Here is a 17,769-nt window from a genome sequence, read left to right as displayed (position 1 = left end):
AAGTGGGAGAAATTCTTCCCATTAATTTTCCTAAGCTATATCTTGACAAATGGTGTTCCTCCAAAGTACATCTTTGTGTTCAAAATTCTCATTCTACCAAGTTACATAAATAGTTCTTCGTATACATCTCAATTATGTCTGAACGGAATCATAAAGTAACACTGTGAGAACCATGGTGTTTTCTTTCATCACTGTGCCACAGTAATTCTCAGTTGCTGTTGATGGATATAAATCGCTGCACAGTTATCTGTCACTCTGTTGAATGTGTTCCTTTATCAAACGGTGTATTAATTTACCAGGATTCAGTATGGGCAGGTAAAGTATATTTTTATTTATAAGTCAATACTTTAACAGCAAGTAAAGAATGTAAATAAACCCAAACCAAGTGTTTCTTCCCCAGCTTCCTTCTTTGTATCTTCTCATCATCATTTATGGTCTGTATCTAAGGGTCTAATTATAGGGGCTTGGGTTGCTAGGCAAAAATCGAGTATTTTGGGAAACTTCCTGTTCACGGTACTTCTGAAAACCAATCCAAAGCTATTTCCTAATAGTCCATGTACTGTGTCAGTTAAAAAAAATGTTACACAGTTAAGAGGCAGTCATTGCAAAAGAAATAGGCATTCTCTCTGCTGTGTAGCTGACCTGGCATTGCTAACTCCATTTTTCTATTCCGGAGAGCACCTAAGTGACTTCTAGACTCCTTCCCTCCTATGGAAAAAGCACCCCAAAGTCCCGTGTGTGTTTTGCAATAGCATTAGACTTTGCCACAAGTAATAATAAAACCTCTTGAAAAAGCTTAGAAAAGGGGATCTTAGAAAAACTACACAGTGACAATGTTACAAGAGCAAATTTCTTTTTATTTTATCTTCATGCTGAATTGTATATGATTATATAAAGTATTTAAATGTTATTCGTATGCATAAAACTAAACCAGCAGCATGCATGTCATTTTGATTGTAAATTGTGTCAAGATCACCATTGCATCTGCTAGAAGAATCCTTGAACTGTGAGAGTAATAACCTATTTTTTGTGTCTTTGATGATAAAATCCTAGATTTTCTGCTCAGGATAGGTTTTTGAGTTCACATCAATCAAGACATCACTTTCTTTCAAATCTTCTCCAGAACTAGGAAGAAAGAGAAGAGAAAAGGTATAATGATGTTATTTAATCCTGGCTTGAACAATGCCAAGAATCTAGCTTTAAGAGAGTCAGATAAGATCTGTGTCTATTAATCATTCACAGGGGCTTAAAGTAGGGCATAAACCCCATGAAATCCACTCTGAATAACTTAAAATTCTTAGAGTTGTAAAATAAATTGTCCCGCTTTAAAAAAACAAAGAGAAGATGTTCGGCAGAATTGTGTCTCTTTAGGTTACAACATTAATCTCGTTAGATAATTAATTATAATATAACGCTTTCTCTCCCTTTAGGTATTCTTCACCCAACAGCCTTGCATTTTCTGTCTTTATTCCTGCTCTGTCACTGTTGGGGCACACACGCCAGTGTACTGATCTACATATGGCTAGTCAGAATTAACCAATTATCTTTTTCTAAAATTCATTTAGCATTTTCTAGGAGCAACACATTTTTGTTTGAAAGACAGATTTTAATGATTCCAGTATCAAATAGCCAAATCTTTATAAAATGAGGGCATGGAAATGTATATGCAAGTAAGTAGGTTATAGAGGTGACAGCAGAGTTGAAAAATACATTACTTTTACTAATTTGATTTGACCACAGGTCTGAGCTGTCATAGCTTGGAATGTGTTTGTTTGCCCAGGTTCAAGCATGTTTATTTTCTGTCGAGGTTTGCAATAGTCAGGATACCCTGAGTTTCACAAAGAAACGGTTGCGGATGGTGGGCTTCCTTCTGTGGTCCTCCTGGTTTATTACCAAAAAAAATTGTGTGAACCAAAGGCAGACAGTGAGAGGCAACCAAAGTTTTCAGCTTCAAAGTATGTATAATCTCCACTTGTGTTTCTAAAGTTATGGTTAGGATTTTTACTTCAGCCCCTAAATTTTAATGAAAAATTGGTAACGCTGTGCTTCTCTTGCGGAAGTTCCTAAAATCGTACAGTATTGGTGAGGGAGAGTGGGGAAAGAGAATAACCAAGAGCACAAGGAAGAAAAGAAATTTAAAAAAAATACAAAAAGGAACAAGTTTGCGCAAATATATTCCCCAAGAGATTTTTATAACCTTTGCGAATGTGTGGTATTCCTGCCAATAAGCAGCTCTATCAAGAAATAAAAGCACAGTGTGCAAACTTCTTAATGTAATGCTGTGAAATATTTCGGTCCCGACCTGTGTTTGTCCTGCTGCCTCTCCCTCTCTGTTCAGGACTGCACAGCGGTACCCGGCCACCTCCACTGAAGGCGAGTTTCAGTTGAGGACCAAGCTTGCAATTTAGGTCTTCAGAGGAGAAACAGCTTAGTTTATAAGCTGACTGGGACATAATAAATGCAGTAATTTGATATAGTCACTAAATTATCTGATTTCTGTCTGATTTTATATATGCAAAATGGTCTTGAGTGCCACTGCAAAAAAAAAAAAAAAAAAAAATTAAAAAAAATTGGCAGCTGAGGCACAGAATCCTGCTCGGAGTTTGAAAATCCAATTCAAAACATAGAGGAGGTTGATTTGAATCCTGGTTAAACTGACATGTTCGGTAACAGAACTGGATTATGTAAAAGAATTTGGGAAAGAGCCAAATGCTGGTTTTGGAAAGAGAGAAAATGCAGCAGTTGAGCCAGTCTCCGGCTCTCAGGAGAGCTGAGCTTTGCTCTCCGCCTGCCTCGCTGGGGTTGTTTCCTTTATTTATGGAAGCTTTGATATTCCTGAAAGCACCGTGCAGCCTCAGCACTGTGTACAGGAGGGGGCATGTTGATGGGACACGCAATGAAAGTCTTCTGCAGCTATGATGGCGTTTCTGTAGAAACCTCTGTTTTTACAGTAAGCTGGTTATGGTTGTGCATCCCTTAAAAAGCTGGTGGCTGAAATTCCCGTGTTGAGAGGAAGTCCTCGGGTCTCTTGGCTCATATCGCAGCAAAAATCTGGTCACTAAATAATGATTTATAGTCTTTAACCATAGAAATATGGACAAAGTCAGTGCTCATTTGTCAAGTCTAAGAACAATTATAGGAAGAGCCTTGCATAGGAGAATCAAAAGACACTCTAAAAGTATTGGTTGAGCCAGCTTCACACATTTATAGGAGGGGTATTTTTCCATTTGGAGAAGTTGAGGAAATTAATCAGTTTGCACAAAGTTCTGCTGTAGTTCTCTGGCAAAAGCAGGAGCTGAGAGGCCGGATCTCCAGATTCCCGGTCACCTCCTGCAGCCCCAGAGCTGCCTCTCTGAGCTGCAGCTTACTTCTGCAGAATATGAAACGCTGCTTTTTTGATTTCACTTTTACATGTGGTTATTCAGCAGGGCACGTCAGGCCTAAGTTTGGAGAGGGCTGCGTGTGCCAGTGTGCGGCACTGACACCACAGCGGCACTGCTTCTCGTGGCCAGAGCCTGGCTGCGCTTCAGTGAATGGCAACAGTCCCATTGGCAGGATGGCCAGGGTTTCAGTTATAAATCCCAAATTAGCACTCACAGATGATGACATTATGGCTGGTCAGAGGAGCACTACAAATTTCAGAGCTGTTGATAACACTTATCAAGGCTGTCATATGCCTTGGACGGCATTTACATGGGGCTGCAGAGACAAGGACACTTAGAGAGGGTCTTCTTGCGTATGTGTGCATCTAGTTGTTTTCTGTTCTTATCCTTTACAAAATTAGATGTTTTATTACCTGCTGAGTGTTTAAGATATTCCCTCTCTACAAGTAAAATATGCTCATATCTCTTTGGCTCTGCCCACATTAACTAGAGAGGCAAATCATAGATCCCTTCCCAATTCCTGTGGTATCACCACCATCTTTAAAGACCTAGCAAATGTTTATAAGCATTTTTTATTTTTTACTGGGTACCGTGTCTTTAATGTTCTCAGTATGTATTTCGTTATAGAATAGTACTCTATCAACTTTTAATAGTTACTTTGCTGTACTGTATTAGAAAAACCTTTAACATAGTCCAGAAAAAAAATGTATTTCTGACTTAATTAAAAAAAGAAACAGCAAAAAATAATTTCCATTTCCACGGTGTCATTAGAGCATGGCCTGGTACTTGAAGCTCAGCCATTCTGCCTAGATGCTGCTACCTGAGGTGGCAGTGGTGGACCTGCACCACCAGTGAGATGGACCAGCTGACCAGGTCTGCCTGGTGACAGCCTGGAAGCAGGATTTTCTACAGAGAAAATCTGCTCCTGGCCCACATGGCTGGAACTGGAAGCTTCCAAAAGTATGGTTGGCAGGACACAGGAGGCCTCTTGGCGATAGTCCAAAGCATGGAGTTGTCCATCCTGTGTGTTTGCTGCGGTAGGCTCCAGGAGATGACTGTCCATAGCTCAAACAGGTCCCCGTGGGGATGGTCAGGCTCAGATCAGGCTGCCCAGAGAGGCTGTGAAGTCGCCTCCTGAGGAGATTTTAAAGAGGATAAAGCCCTGAGTGAGCTTCTTGAGCTGGGCCTGCTTTGGGAAGGAGGTTGGACTGAGACCTCCTGAACTCCTGTCCAGCCTGGGTGACTTGGGACGTGTGGGTAGAGTCCCCCACAAATCAGTTAGGTACCTTCAAGCTTGGCTCACTTGCACCTGGCTCTGAGGCAACACCCTGTACCATGGTGGCTGCAGGGCAGGAGGGACATGCTGCTGGCATGAGCCACCACCGGGCAGCAGAAGTCTCTCAGATGCCACGTTCAGAGGCTGCTCTGTTGGGTGCGCCCATGGGAGGTCTGCTGTGCCTGCTCTGTGCCACTGGCTGTCCTTGTGTGGCCAACGACACCGATTCGGGCACTCTCGGCGGTGGCACATGCTGCAGAGCACCTGGCAGAGGAAGGAAATTGAACTGGCGTTTCATTTATCGTGGGGAGATGGCCAGTATGAACTTGTGTAGTGCATCACCTGCTGAGAAAGCCAACGGTAAAATTAATTGGCACGAATATGAGATGTATACTTCTCCTAATCAGCTTCAGTGCAATTATATCCAAAGGCCCTTTTTGCGGTCATTCACGGAGCTTAATTGCTATAGTTTAATATTACAATTAAAAAAGGCCTGGAAGGAGAGCTGAATATTAGGCTCCTGATGAATGATAATTATCACTTTGTGTAGACGGATGGAAAACATTTCTAATTAAATTATTCTTGTAACATAAATTGTGTGATCTGGATAAAGTACTTCTGATTTCACATCTAGAATATTTCTAGGAGCACCAAGTTTCTGCTAGAACTTCAGTCAGCAGGTCAAATTGTCTTAAAAATACCTGACTTCAGTCAATTTAGCAGCTTATAGGCTTCTGCGGTGAAGATGTTCAGCAATGATAGAACGATTCAAATGTTGCATGGAGAATAAAGTAAAATAAAAATATAAAATAAAGTATAACTATGCAGCTAGCATAACCTCTTAGTTCTATGAGCATGGGGGATTCACAGTCGAAATGACAGGGGTTCATAGCGTAACTGTCACACATTTTCTTCCTGTATTAATTTCATCTCCATCTGAGGATTTTTGTAAGACAAACCGTTAAGCTGATACTTTGAAAAAAGGAAAGCTCATTAGCAGCTTTAGGGAGGGGAGTGAGGTGGGCAAGGAAGGTGCAGGTCATTAAGGTCTGAAAGAGAAGGAAGTGTGAACGTTCTAAGAAGAATTACTCGACATGCAATCTGTCTGTGCTCTGCAAAAATCCAGTGATTTTTGTATACCTCGCATTTCTTTCTAATTAGTGAGGTCTGCAATAAATAAAGCAAACAGGCGGATGTAAAGGTCTTAGCTGAAGGTGTCGGACTGTATTTCAAGAGGTGGATTATAGATAATCATTCTGAGATGCCCAGTAGCTCCATGGCCTAATACGTGTAGCTGCCACGTTAGGTGTTGACAGCAGCCCTTTCCAACAGCCCTCATTAGACATTCGTTCTAAGTTTCTAGAGCAACGGTCCGTGACTCCCAACAGGGTATTTTGAAGGGCATAAAGTGGGAGATAGACGGCCACTTTCTGTCAGAAGATAATGGGAATTTTGTGTCAAGGCACTCTCTGTGCATATGGAGGACTCTCCCTGAGATTTTCTGCATGCCTGCCCTCTTGTGTGTGCAGTGCATTGGTGCCTACTGTATATATCAAAATTTGGCACTACTGTATCTCTCTAAACATTGCATTAATCCATCTGTCTGTCACCATGGTAACAAGGCTCCCTATTGATGACTGAAGAAGAGCCGAACCATTAAAACTAAATGTACATGGTTAAAAAAAAAAAAGTGAGCAGGCTCACTTGGTGTAGCACTACAGAGACACAAATGGTCGAAAATGGGCTAATTAATATTTTGTATGCATTATTTTTATTCACGGTTATAGATCTGAAATAAAGCCTATTGCTAAAATAATCCTTAAATCTGATCTCTGCTTCTTCACATCTATTTATTACATATTCTGCTGAACTCAATATTAAAAAACGTGCATTTTTTCAGAAGTTTACATGTTCCCTGGTATATATTTGTCCCGGAGGGTGGAAAGATGAAATGAATATATTAAAGATACCAAGTACAAAGCAGATTAGAAATGTTGCTGAATATTTTACTGCACATATTTTTTCTCTCTCTCTCTCTCTCACATCCATGCTTGTAACATTGCCAAAATACACTTGGTAAAGTGCACACATTCATTAAAGGATCAATGTCTAACGGAGCACACTGTTAGTTAGTTGGACCTGAGATTTTTTTGAGAAGCACAATGTAGTGGAAACTCTGACATGAATTACTGAACTTCATCAATCATTCTTGGACAATGAATTTCCATTTTTTATTACACTGGCGCCATGCACGCTATTAATGGTAGACTCGAGTCTATAATTCTATTAGGCTATAAAGAGGTCTTTGGTTTTAGAGCAGAAATAAAGCTTAAAACTAACCGCTGACATCTCATCTCTTTCTGTGTTCATTGGGATGGTGCTTTTTGTTCTCTAGAAAAATGCTGTGGATTTTCTTCATCCTTTTCAGAGTTTCTTTTCCAAGCCTCTTGCTTTGCTCACAAGGTTAACGCTAATAACAGCTGGATAAATGAGATAAAGTGGATAAGATGAGGGACCAGAGAAAGAAACGGGAATACTGTGTTTCAGAATGCTTTGCTGCATTCACTGAGCTGAAAGTAGCATTATTCTTTTCTGTGTCAGGATTCACAGCTCTTTGATATCTGCTTTGAACTATGGCCCGTGGGTCAGGAGGTTGCTCACAAGTGCGTTTTATCAGCCCCGTGGAAGGCTGGCTGGTTGGAAGGTCAGATGGGGGCATTGCTCCGTCAGTGCAAGGCGGGGGTGGAGTTTGTACACGTGCACATACGTTTGACCTATGTATATCATGCAGATTTTATAAAATCTGATGTCCTAGTGAGCAAACATGGATGGTTTGCCTTGTCACAGGTTATATGAACCCCTGGAGGACCTGGGAGGTCAGCTGAACCTACTTGGTAAAAGGAGGCACAGATGTTACAGGCATTTGTTGGACTCCAGGATCTTTTCCCACATGGAGGAGAAGCCTCTGCTTTCACACCCAATACTGCAATGGGACATGTTCCAGGCAGGTTCCATTCTTCAAAGAAATACATAACTGAAGACCTCCCTTCTTCTGTCCTCCCTGACAGTGCTGTGATACAAAAAGCTCTGAGCCGCACTGGGGATTCAGAAGACCACTGGTTATTGCATTCTTGCATCGCTGCAAAAACCTGTTTCCTGCGCTTGTTGATACAGCAATGGGAAATATCTGAATCACCCTGTTCTCTTTCACTTTCTCTCCTGACACTCCAGAAGATTCGGGCAAGATGCCTGTGTGCAGCAGTATGAAGTTCTCCATGTGCTTGCTGCCCAGAGCAGGTTGCCAAACTGTGACAGACAAGTGCTACTGAGGAGATGGTGGGTCCTGATGGAGATGGGAGATGCACCAGCATCTCACCCACTAGCAGGGTCAGAGTGCTTTACTGCAGGTTCTTCAAAAGCACTTCAGGCACCTTCTAACTTTCACCCGTTTAAAGCTCATCCAAGGAGGAGCCACATGCCCTGTCAGGCAACGGGCCCCATCAAGCAACAGAACCCGCCTAAGCAACTTCCAGCCCGAGCATCCCTTATTCATGGTGGCTGAATTCAGGGCTTCTCCACTGAGGTGGTCTGCATAGCAACACTAGATGAAGCTTTAACAGGTAAGCACTTGTTTTTATTGAATTTGAGGGGTTAATCATGGCAAACTCTTCTACTTATGAGAAAGGGCCTTTCATGGCAGAGGCCTGACCACTGACCTTTGCGAGGAGCATTGCTGGCTTATGAGGTGTTAAGAAGATGGAGAGTTGTATGCTTTGGGTAGGTTGGTGGGGAGGAGAGGGAAACTGGTGCCTTTCATGACTTTGGAAGGAGGTGGGAAAAGGAAATGGACTGGCTTTTTTTTATATCTTTTTGTATAAAGAGGAAACTCTTGCTTTTGTCTTCTTGAGGAGGTGCAGAGGAAGGAAGGAAATCAGTGCTTTTTTTGGTGATGTATGGAGAGAAAAATTCGGCCCTGTGAGCACTGGTTTGAATGAACATTCATTAAAGTAGTGCCTTTCTGCCCCTACAGCCCCCAGTGCTGTCCCTGACACACATTTGCCTGCCATCCCAGGGCTCAGGATCGCTTGGAGGCAGCAGTTGTGCTGAGATGGATCTAGACAGACTGAAAGACATAACCTTATAGGGCTAATCCACATTGAAGGGTTCACCAAACCCCTCATAAAGAGATGGTGGGAGATGCACCAGGCCATAGGGATTCTCCCTGACTATGGGAAACTGGCATCCCCTGTATCCTGGCAGGCCACGTGGTCAGCAAGCTGAGCGCATGGTCCCTCCCAACACCACATGCGTGTGGTTTGGCTGGGTAGGGGCACTTCATGCAAGATAAAAAAGCTGCAATGCCCGAAATAAACACAGATTCTCCAGCTTTGCAGAAGCCAAGGTTCTGCAGAGAGGTAGAGAGTGCCAACTACCCGCTCTGGAAGAGTGGAGAGTTGGCAATGACATAGTTTTTCTCTTAGTGTAGTTGTAAGAACCGTGTAGACACAGCCTGTGGCAATGTGAATCCTGTTTTTTGTTCCCTGCAATGGGGGACTCCACACTGGGAAAAGAGCTGACAATATTTTGAGTGTTGCTGAAGAAGATTATATGGGGATACAGGCTGCGGAGAGTGGCTTTGAAGATCTTGACTATAAACAGACCCACCTCGGATTTGCTGAAGCTAACCTGGACCAGATGCCTCCTGAATATGCACGGTGCCCAGAATGCTGAATAGCAGGTGCTGACTCTGAGATAGGCATCTTGCACGTGGCTTCCTGTGGCCAAGAATTCTTATCTACTGCTCATCCCAGGTACAGACCTGGTGACACTGGGAATGTTAGTCTCCAAGATGCAAAACCTCCGAAGTTGTGAAGTATTGGTAATTGCAAGAAAAAATTCAGTGAAATTCAGGGAAAAAAAAAACAAAACAAAACAAACGGTCCTTGGAAAAAAAGAAAAAAAAAAATCTATTTCATGTAAGTCTAGAAGTTGACAGGCTGAGAGAGTTGGGATTGTTCAGCCTGGAGAAGAGAAGGCTCCAGGGAGACCTTATAGCCCTTTCCAGTACCTAAAGGGGGCTACAAGACAGATGGGGAGGGACTCTTTGTCAGGGAGTGGAGCAATAGGATGAGGGGGAATGGTTATAAACTTAAAGAGGGGAGATTTAGATTAGATCTCAGGAAGAAATTCTTTCCTGTGAGGGTGGTGAGACACTGGAACAGGTTGCCCGGAGAAGCTGTGGCTGCCCCATCCCTGGAGGTGTTCAAGGCCAGGCTGGATGGGGCTTTGAGCAACCTGGTCTAGTGGGAGGTGTCCCTGCCCATGGCAGGGGGTTTGAACTCGATGATCTTTAAGGTCCCTTCCAACTCTAACCATTCTGTGATTCTAAGTGTCTGCAAGGTGTTGAGATGTGACACCTCGAGATGGCTTATCTGGCCCAGGCAGGCTCAGGAGAGGCCTGAGATGCCGTCAGTTTCTCAAGCTGTTGCACAAGGAGCAGGTACGGTGGCAGCTGCAGGAAGCAAAATCAGGGCAGGTGGGGTGTGTTTGCCATGTGGGCTATGCAAAGGTTACCAATGTGTGCTAGGCTTATTCTGAGCAACATGCTGTGGTTGGGTGTTGTGGTTAGAGCGGACAATTGCTGAGCGTTGTGCGTAATGCATAACAGACAGGGCTGTGGTATGCAGATAAAAAAAGCATGGGATGGATTTTGCACTAAAATATGCTTCTCTGCATGTGAAGAAAGGATGAGGCTCGTCCGCTAGGAAAGCCCTAGCTTTGACCTGCATGCCAAAAGCTAGTTTGCACCAGTTGGTCTAGATGAGAATCACAAAAAAATGGAAGTTAAATTGGGTTCCCATAAATCCCCATGAGCTGCCCTTCATGCTACCAGCAGTTTGCTCATTGTTAGCATTTCTCTGTGGAGGAATCCTTCCTAGTCGTGGTTATCCTCAGAAGTGGAAAAATGCAAGTTTTTACAGATGATTTCCCCTTATAAGATGTTCCTTCTGAGTAAGGTATCCCTAAAGAGCTACCTGCAAGTTCTCCCATGGGCAGCGAGTACCAGACTTTTCCCCTCTTGATGTCCTCTGTACCCACTCCTCAGCTCTGAGCAGCCACCTGAAGCTTCAGCCATCAACTTTACCAGGTATTCACCATCTCTGAAGCATCTGCGGCTGATGCTGTTTGCATGAAGGAGCCAGGCTTCTCACTATGGGTATTTGGAAACTTCCCTCTTCTACGTGTAACCCCACTTTATAAATTTCCACACATAAATATCTATCTTTGTATGTAAAAGTGAAAAGACGAGCCTACTTACTACTAACCGAAGCTCTTCAGGCTCAGATATTCACACAAGTGTTCTTTCCTTCTGATGGTCAACCGGGGCTCTGTGGCTGAGAGGTACCTGGATGAGGATGGTCCACATCACGTGCTCTGAGCTGGAGGGAAGGCAGGCTGAGTGCTCCCCGCTATAGGCAAAGTGAAAATGTGCTTCTCTCACGTCCGCTTCCACACACCTGTGGTACAAATGAACACGTGGATTTTACACTGGGAGGAATCTGGTTACTGGTTAACACTTTCATTGTCTTTACATCAAGTCTGAGTTTATATTGTTCTCCCAACTTCATTTCTTTCTGAAGTTAAGATTTTTTTCCTACTATATTGCTGCTAGTATTCTGTACCTACACTCCTCTTAATCAAATAAAACATACCAATTCATAATGCCTCCAAGACTAATCTTTGCATATTATTTATTGCATGAATAATTTTCTTCAGAATTCTGAACGGATTTCCTGGATTTGCTGATTACAGTTTTATTGGTTTAAGATGTGATTATACTGCAGACTGCCATTTGCTCATCGGAATTCATCTCTGTGAATGCTAGTAGATTAGTATTAACTAATTCTACAAAAATTCAGATTTATAAACTTATTCTCCTATTTTGGTGTTAAAAGCATATGTTCCAAAGCCTTTGCAAATCACTGTCAGAATCCTGGCCAAAACCTTCTCTTAACCATACAAATAATCCCATACCTTTTCTTGTAAGAAATCATTGAATTTTTTGAAGAATAATTTTTGGTTAAAATAATTAATGGCTAATAATCTTACAGGAAAAAATAGAAAAATGTCTTATGAGGCCCACCTGGGCATATTTGAAGAAGGCAAACTTCTGAGAATGCTTAGAAGTGAGCCATTATATTGACTGCGATATGAAATATACATTTATTAAGTGAAAATCACATTTCCATCAGAAGATGTTGCATCAAGTAGTAGCAGTAGAAGTAATTGCTAAGACTCTGGTGCCATAAACCCATACTAGTTGGGCACAAGCTTTTGAGCAGAGCAAAGCCCATCCATTGAAGCATTCACAGAAATACAGCAATGATCACTGTAGTAAATAAATGAACAAAAATAGCAGAAAAATGTTTTTGGTTTATGCATCTGATCACACTTGTGTATGATCAGTATCACATTTCTGTTGATTGTCAGACTTCCTTTCTCTACCGCAGTGTTGTCAGCCATATGATTCATGAGTCATATCTAGTCCTTTGTATACAGAGCTCATTGAATATTCAGATTCTGCAGAGTATAAATTACCAAGTAAATGAAATATTTTTTTTAAATCCTGTTTTGGGGAGAGGGAAGGGAAGGAACCTAGGCTTTCCAAATTTGAACTTAATTCAGTCCTTACAGTGCTGCACCTCTGAGTCTCTCATGGCTTCTTGTCCTGAAAACAATAGCTCTGAGAGGTGTAAAATGACCTGTTCTTCCTTATTCTTTTTGCTCATTGTTTTATGATAGGAAGGTGGGAAAGGGGGGTGGGTATGAAACCCAAGGCCAACATATTGCTGTTTGCTGAAAGAATGTAGATGCAGTGGGGGAGGGGAGTGAGGAAGAGACACAAAACCAAGTTGAAGGCAGGGAAAGGAGTATGGGAAAGAAAAGAAAGGAACAAGAGAAAAGCAATGATATAATACTAAATCTTCCCCCTTAATGATGCTGAATTGTGACAATGAAGCATTGAAGAGATTTTCAAAAGCAGTTAGCTCCATTTTGAGACGGCCTAGTTAAGTGTTTAATGATGCAGATAGCCCCCCTCTGGGATTTTCAGAACTCTCTAATTGCCTAATTCCTCCAGGAAAACTGTTATGTATTTTGTGTCAATCCATATAAACACACATCACGCATGTGTTCCACTGACAGCAATGGAGGGTTCTGCTGTAAATGCTCAAAGTGTGTAGTCAATGCTCAAAAAACAGTGAAACAGCCCACGACTGTAATTATAAAGGCGGCTTTTCTCAAAATGAGCATCACGCTCCAGCATGAGCTGGATGGCATCACTTTCCTGCACGCCACTGCAGAGCACAGACTCCTTTCCCACAGTACTGTAAGCAACTGTTTGCTGAGGCAGCAGAGAAGGGAAAGGAAGAGGCAGCTAGGGAATATACACGGGGGAGGGAAAAAAAGGTTATATATGAGATAAACTGGAGCATATTTGCCGTTACTCTTTCATCAACCCGGAATCCAGTCCCTTCTATAGGCCCAGGTAGGAAACTGGAGGGAAAAAAGAAACACCTGTAAAAGGGATATTCTTTTACACAGGAGATATTAGTTAAAGAACTCTATCTGAAAATATTTTTACTATTTTAATTGGTTAATTAAAATAATTGCAGTTAACAGCATCCCTTTAATTACATGACCATTTATAGGTGTGTATTTTATTATTTATTGTTTTGTTTCCTATGGGAATAGACTTACGCAATTGTTTAAAGTGTCAGTCAAACTTTCCGCCTCTCCCCAAAGGAAGACTTTGGAACTTGCTCGGCTGAATAGGAAAGAGAGTAGAAGTATAACTAAATTCTTAAAAGTTTCCTGAAAATCAATGGAAGAAAGACAAATTGATGCCAACGCTGTGGAAAGGACTTGGTCATTATGTACTGCCATCCTGAGCAAGTCATAATGAGATGGCTTGAGCTTATCTAACAGCCCACCGCGACCAGAGGGGAAGGTCCTGCTCTCCCTTCCTTTTCTGTCTTTAAGCTGCGTGCTGCCTCTTCTCATTTTTTGCCAGCACTTGCACCTGTGGGATGCCTCCATGAGCACATCTGGTTGAGCCTGAAGTTCACTGGCAGCCTAGACCAATCTAACAGTCCTACTCTCTGCCCTTATATCTATTTAAATTTATATTATATATAAAGAGGAAAAGACTTTCCTCTCTCACTTCCCTTTCCCTGGGCAATGTGTTCCTGCCCCTCCCTTGCACCAGCCCTGGATGCTTTGTCATGTCCTTTGCTGAGTCATTTCAGCATGATAAAGTGACAGAAAATTAACTCGGTGGGGGAAAAAAAAAAAAAAGTGAATAGTTTTGTATTTCTGCTGATACTTTAGTACTGAGACAGCTCAGCAAAACATCCAGTGAGTGGTGGAGAGACTGCAAGGCAGAGGGTGGAAGGATCTGAGGAGAGGAGAGGACAACTGCCACCCTTCACTGCTAGTTTAGGAGCGGGGAAAGGGGGAGAGAGGGAGACCTTCCTCCCTTGGTGCTAGTGAGCTGCTCCTTCTGGCTCAGCCACTCACCCATCTTAATGTCACTTCACTTTTTGTCATTTGGTGGCAGCCAGCTGGCCCCCAGTCAGCATGTGTGCAGCTCCCAGTTAGCCACAGCACGCGATTCTCTTGTCACGTGGGGAGTGTCATGCGGACCATGGGGGAGAGCGAGGTTCTTGTGATGGGGAAAGGAAATCCAGCTCTGTTTCATCCACTGCTCAGACAGACACTTGTTTTAATATTAATTGTGCTAAACACCAAAAAATGAGGCCTGGCTGAATAGTAAGGAGTTTATCGGAGACACCTAGAAACTGGCAAGCAGATGTGCTGTGAAGAGTACCGATGGGTATGACCCCATTTTTATTTCTCTGAAGTGCTAAGTTCATTTCCTGTACATATTGTGGGGAAAAAAAATAAAAAAGAAAGTGGTTTTAAACATGAAGCTTACTGAAGAAAAAGTACTGGTTTGGTGAACTGGGATTAGGATAAACCTGTATGAACCGTGGTACTCAAGAATCAGTAATGTGGATGCCTGACCTTCACTGAAGTATACAGAAATTTCTGTATCATACAGATGGGTTAAATGATGCTGGTCTGCATCAAGCGACGATGAATACAAGGTACTTCACCGGGAAGCAAAACATCAAACAAACTGTAATTCATTCCGCTGTTTGAGCAGCGTGCTCAAATACATGAGGTAAGACTGAGGAACATTATTTCCTGGCTCCAGTGAGAGAACGTTTGATGTGCTCCAAGATTGATACCACTGGAAAATTTTGGGTTTTTTTCCCTCATGTAACTGTACTTTCCTGGCCCTTTCTTTTGGTTGGCTCATATTCTGTGGTGGCTTCCCAGAATGGAAGACTTTTTTTCTTTCCTTCACTCAAATCAGAGCAAGAAGAAATGTTAAATAGGGTTAAAATATAGTAGTTTTCAAATTGTTTTAAAAGCAACTTTAAAGAGGCGTTGCTAATGTGTTCATAGTGTTTTCAAAAGGACGTCATGAATACTCTAAATTCCAATGCAATACTGGTACTGATTAGGGACTAGAACAGGCTATCATGTGAAAAGTACAACGTGTAGCACTGGATGATCCTGTTAGAATCAAAGCAGAGTCACTACTGAAAGTGAAAGTGTGTTTGTTCTCCGAGTTTGACTTCTAGAATTATTTTTCCAGGCACTCCTCAAATTTCTTATGTATTTCTTTCAATTAATATGACTGAAGTTCACTTCCCAACTGTAACGTCTTAAAACCCAAGGGAAATACTGTGGAGTAAGACAGCAGCTTGAGCGAGGTGCTGGTATTGTTTACAAATGTTTTGCTTCTGAAGAGTGTTTCTGAAATTAGCCTGAGTGCTACCTGTGAAGATAAGCCAACAACGACATTTTTACATAAACTCTTTGCTCTATTTGCGAATGTCTAAAATATTTCATAATCTCAAGAGAGAATAGTGCCATTTGATATCATATAAGTCATTAATATTGTCAAAGCACCGAAGACAGCTCTCCAGCAATATGCTAATAAAAACCTGATGAAGACGAAAAATCCTTGTCAGTGAACTACAAAATTTCTGTCAGCAGCCTTCTGCTGGCATATATTGATGCTGTATTCGTGAAAATAGAAAGAAAAGTTATTAGCTGTTTATAAAGAACATTTCAAAGAATAAAAAATGCAGTAATATCTAAGTTATGAGACACAGGCAAACTGTTGACAACAGGCACTAGAGGAGGAGGAGGAGGAGATGGGAAGGAATAATACAGCAGCAGCTATTACATGTGGAAAAAATGAGGCCAATGCATTTGCACAAGAGATGATATCGGAAACTGGTTTTACATCCCGCTGCCCACTTGCCAAAGAAACTCCTCCTTCACACCTTGCAGAGGGAGACACCCTCCATATTTTTCCCATGTGGCAGTAACATTTCCAAAATTATTCTTGTGTATCAATAAAATGGATCATAGACTCACCAGGACAGTGTCTACCAGGCTACTCTCTATAATTTGGTTATCAAAGTAATTAATTTCCTCCAGGGAAGGGGTATATCCAGTACTGGTAAATCTGTTCCATGATTCCTTTGTTACCAGGCATTGTTTATGGACAAAGAATTAGCTTATCGTATTAAATTAAAGGGATAAATATTCCATTCCAAAATTAGAAATGGAATTACGAGAACAGAAAACACATTCCCTATGTACGAGAATTCAGCTGCATCCTCACGCTGGTTTTTTTTTGTGTCTCCTAGGACAACATTCAACCATGAGATATGGGCTGAATGTAACATCTCTTAACTTTATCTGGAAATCTGATCCACATGCTTTTGGGATTTTTGAACTGATGGGGTTGATTCCTACCACGTGTCCCAAACTAGTCTATCCTCTGCAAGTGCAAACTTTTGTAAAAGGTGTGTCAAAGCGAAACCCTTGTTGGCACAGTTTGTGCCCACTTATCTCTGGCAGTTCATGGAGAACATACAAGGCTGAAACATCAGCAAGCAGCTGTGAGAGTGGCTCTGCCTTAGCTGTGGGAAGTCTCCGTTCCTGGCCTTCCCGCAGGTGACCCTGCTGCTGGTGCCATGTCGCGCTGGGGCGGTGCTGCGTGAGAAGGGCTCGGTTCGGTGCAGGGCTGCATTTCTGGAAAAGCTTTTCATCTGTGGCACGTACCTTTCTGGGATGTGCCTCGTGAAGTCAGGACAGAGTAAGTGGTCTGTACAAACACCCCAGCCTTGGTGAACCAGCCCGGTTCTTCCAGCAGCGTAACGGACCATGCGGACGCCGCGGCTAAAGCAGAGGAACGTTTGCGTGTATGAGCAGAAGCAGGGACAGCCGCCCGTGGGCCCACCTCACCGGTGCGGCCGAGGGCTTTGGGCAGGCGGGACACCTCCGGTTACACGGAGGGACCAGGCGGTGCAGCCCCGGCCCTCGGGCCTGACCGAAACACAAGCCCGCACATAAACGGCGGCCACGGCCGCGCCCGGCCCAATGGGGGACATCATGAGGGGAAGGCAGGGCACCCTGGGGGGAACGGGGCCCTACAGCACAGCCGGGCCGAGGGAACTCACCTCAAGCCCCACACGGGGCGGCAACCGCCCTCCCAGCGCTCCCGCGCCGCCCCGCCCCGCCGGGACGCCTCGCAAGGCATGCTGGGGCTTGTAGTCCTCCCCGCCCTCCCGCCTCCGGGCCCGCCTCGCCCGAGCGGGGCAGCGGAACTACAACTCCCAGCGGGCGGAGGGGCACGCCCCGGAGCCGCCGTGTGGGAGCCCGCACGGGGAGGGAGGCTGGTCCCGCTAGGTCGGGCCGGGCGGGCGGGGCTTCTCTTTCCTTGTCGTTCGCCCCGCGCAACTCGCTCGCCTTCGGCCCAGCAACCGCAGCAGGGGAGGACGGGGCCGCCGCCCGGGGCTGACGGCAGAGCTCGCTGGCAGCTCGGCGGCGTGGGCCGAGGGGAGGCGGAGGGCTGAGCCGGCGCCCCGCGGGGGCGGGGAGGCGGCAGGAGCGGGGACTCCGGCGCGGGCACCCGCCGTGCTCCCGTGCGCCTCCGGCCCGCTACCTGCGGAGGCGGCGATG

The 17,769-nt window shown here is 43.8% G+C and overlaps 1 long non-coding RNA gene across 2 annotated transcripts; it reads right to left on the bottom strand.

The window, feature by feature from the left end:
* Positions 1 to 838: 838 nt before the first annotated feature.
* Positions 839 to 17,331, bottom strand: LOC141477795 (uncharacterized). 2 transcript variants are annotated; one of them, XR_012463771.1, is made up of 4 exons: positions 17,268 to 17,331; positions 16,870 to 16,986; positions 10,979 to 11,177; positions 839 to 5,004 (listed from the first exon to the last, which is right to left on the bottom strand). It is a non-coding gene; the product is annotated as an uncharacterized lncRNA (long non-coding RNA). The 2 variants fall into 2 exon arrangements; XR_012463777.1 differs by having other exon boundaries at positions 839 to 1,125.
* Between the last annotated feature and the right edge of the window lie 438 nt (positions 17,332 to 17,769).

This window comes from Numenius arquata, chromosome 2 (assembly GCF_964106895.1).
Source record: "Numenius arquata chromosome 2, bNumArq3.hap1.1, whole genome shotgun sequence".
Classification (NCBI taxonomy): Eukaryota; Metazoa; Chordata; class Aves; order Charadriiformes; family Scolopacidae; genus Numenius; species Numenius arquata.
Note: the sequence above shows the minus strand (reverse complement) of the source record. Positions and strands in the feature narration are given on the sequence as shown.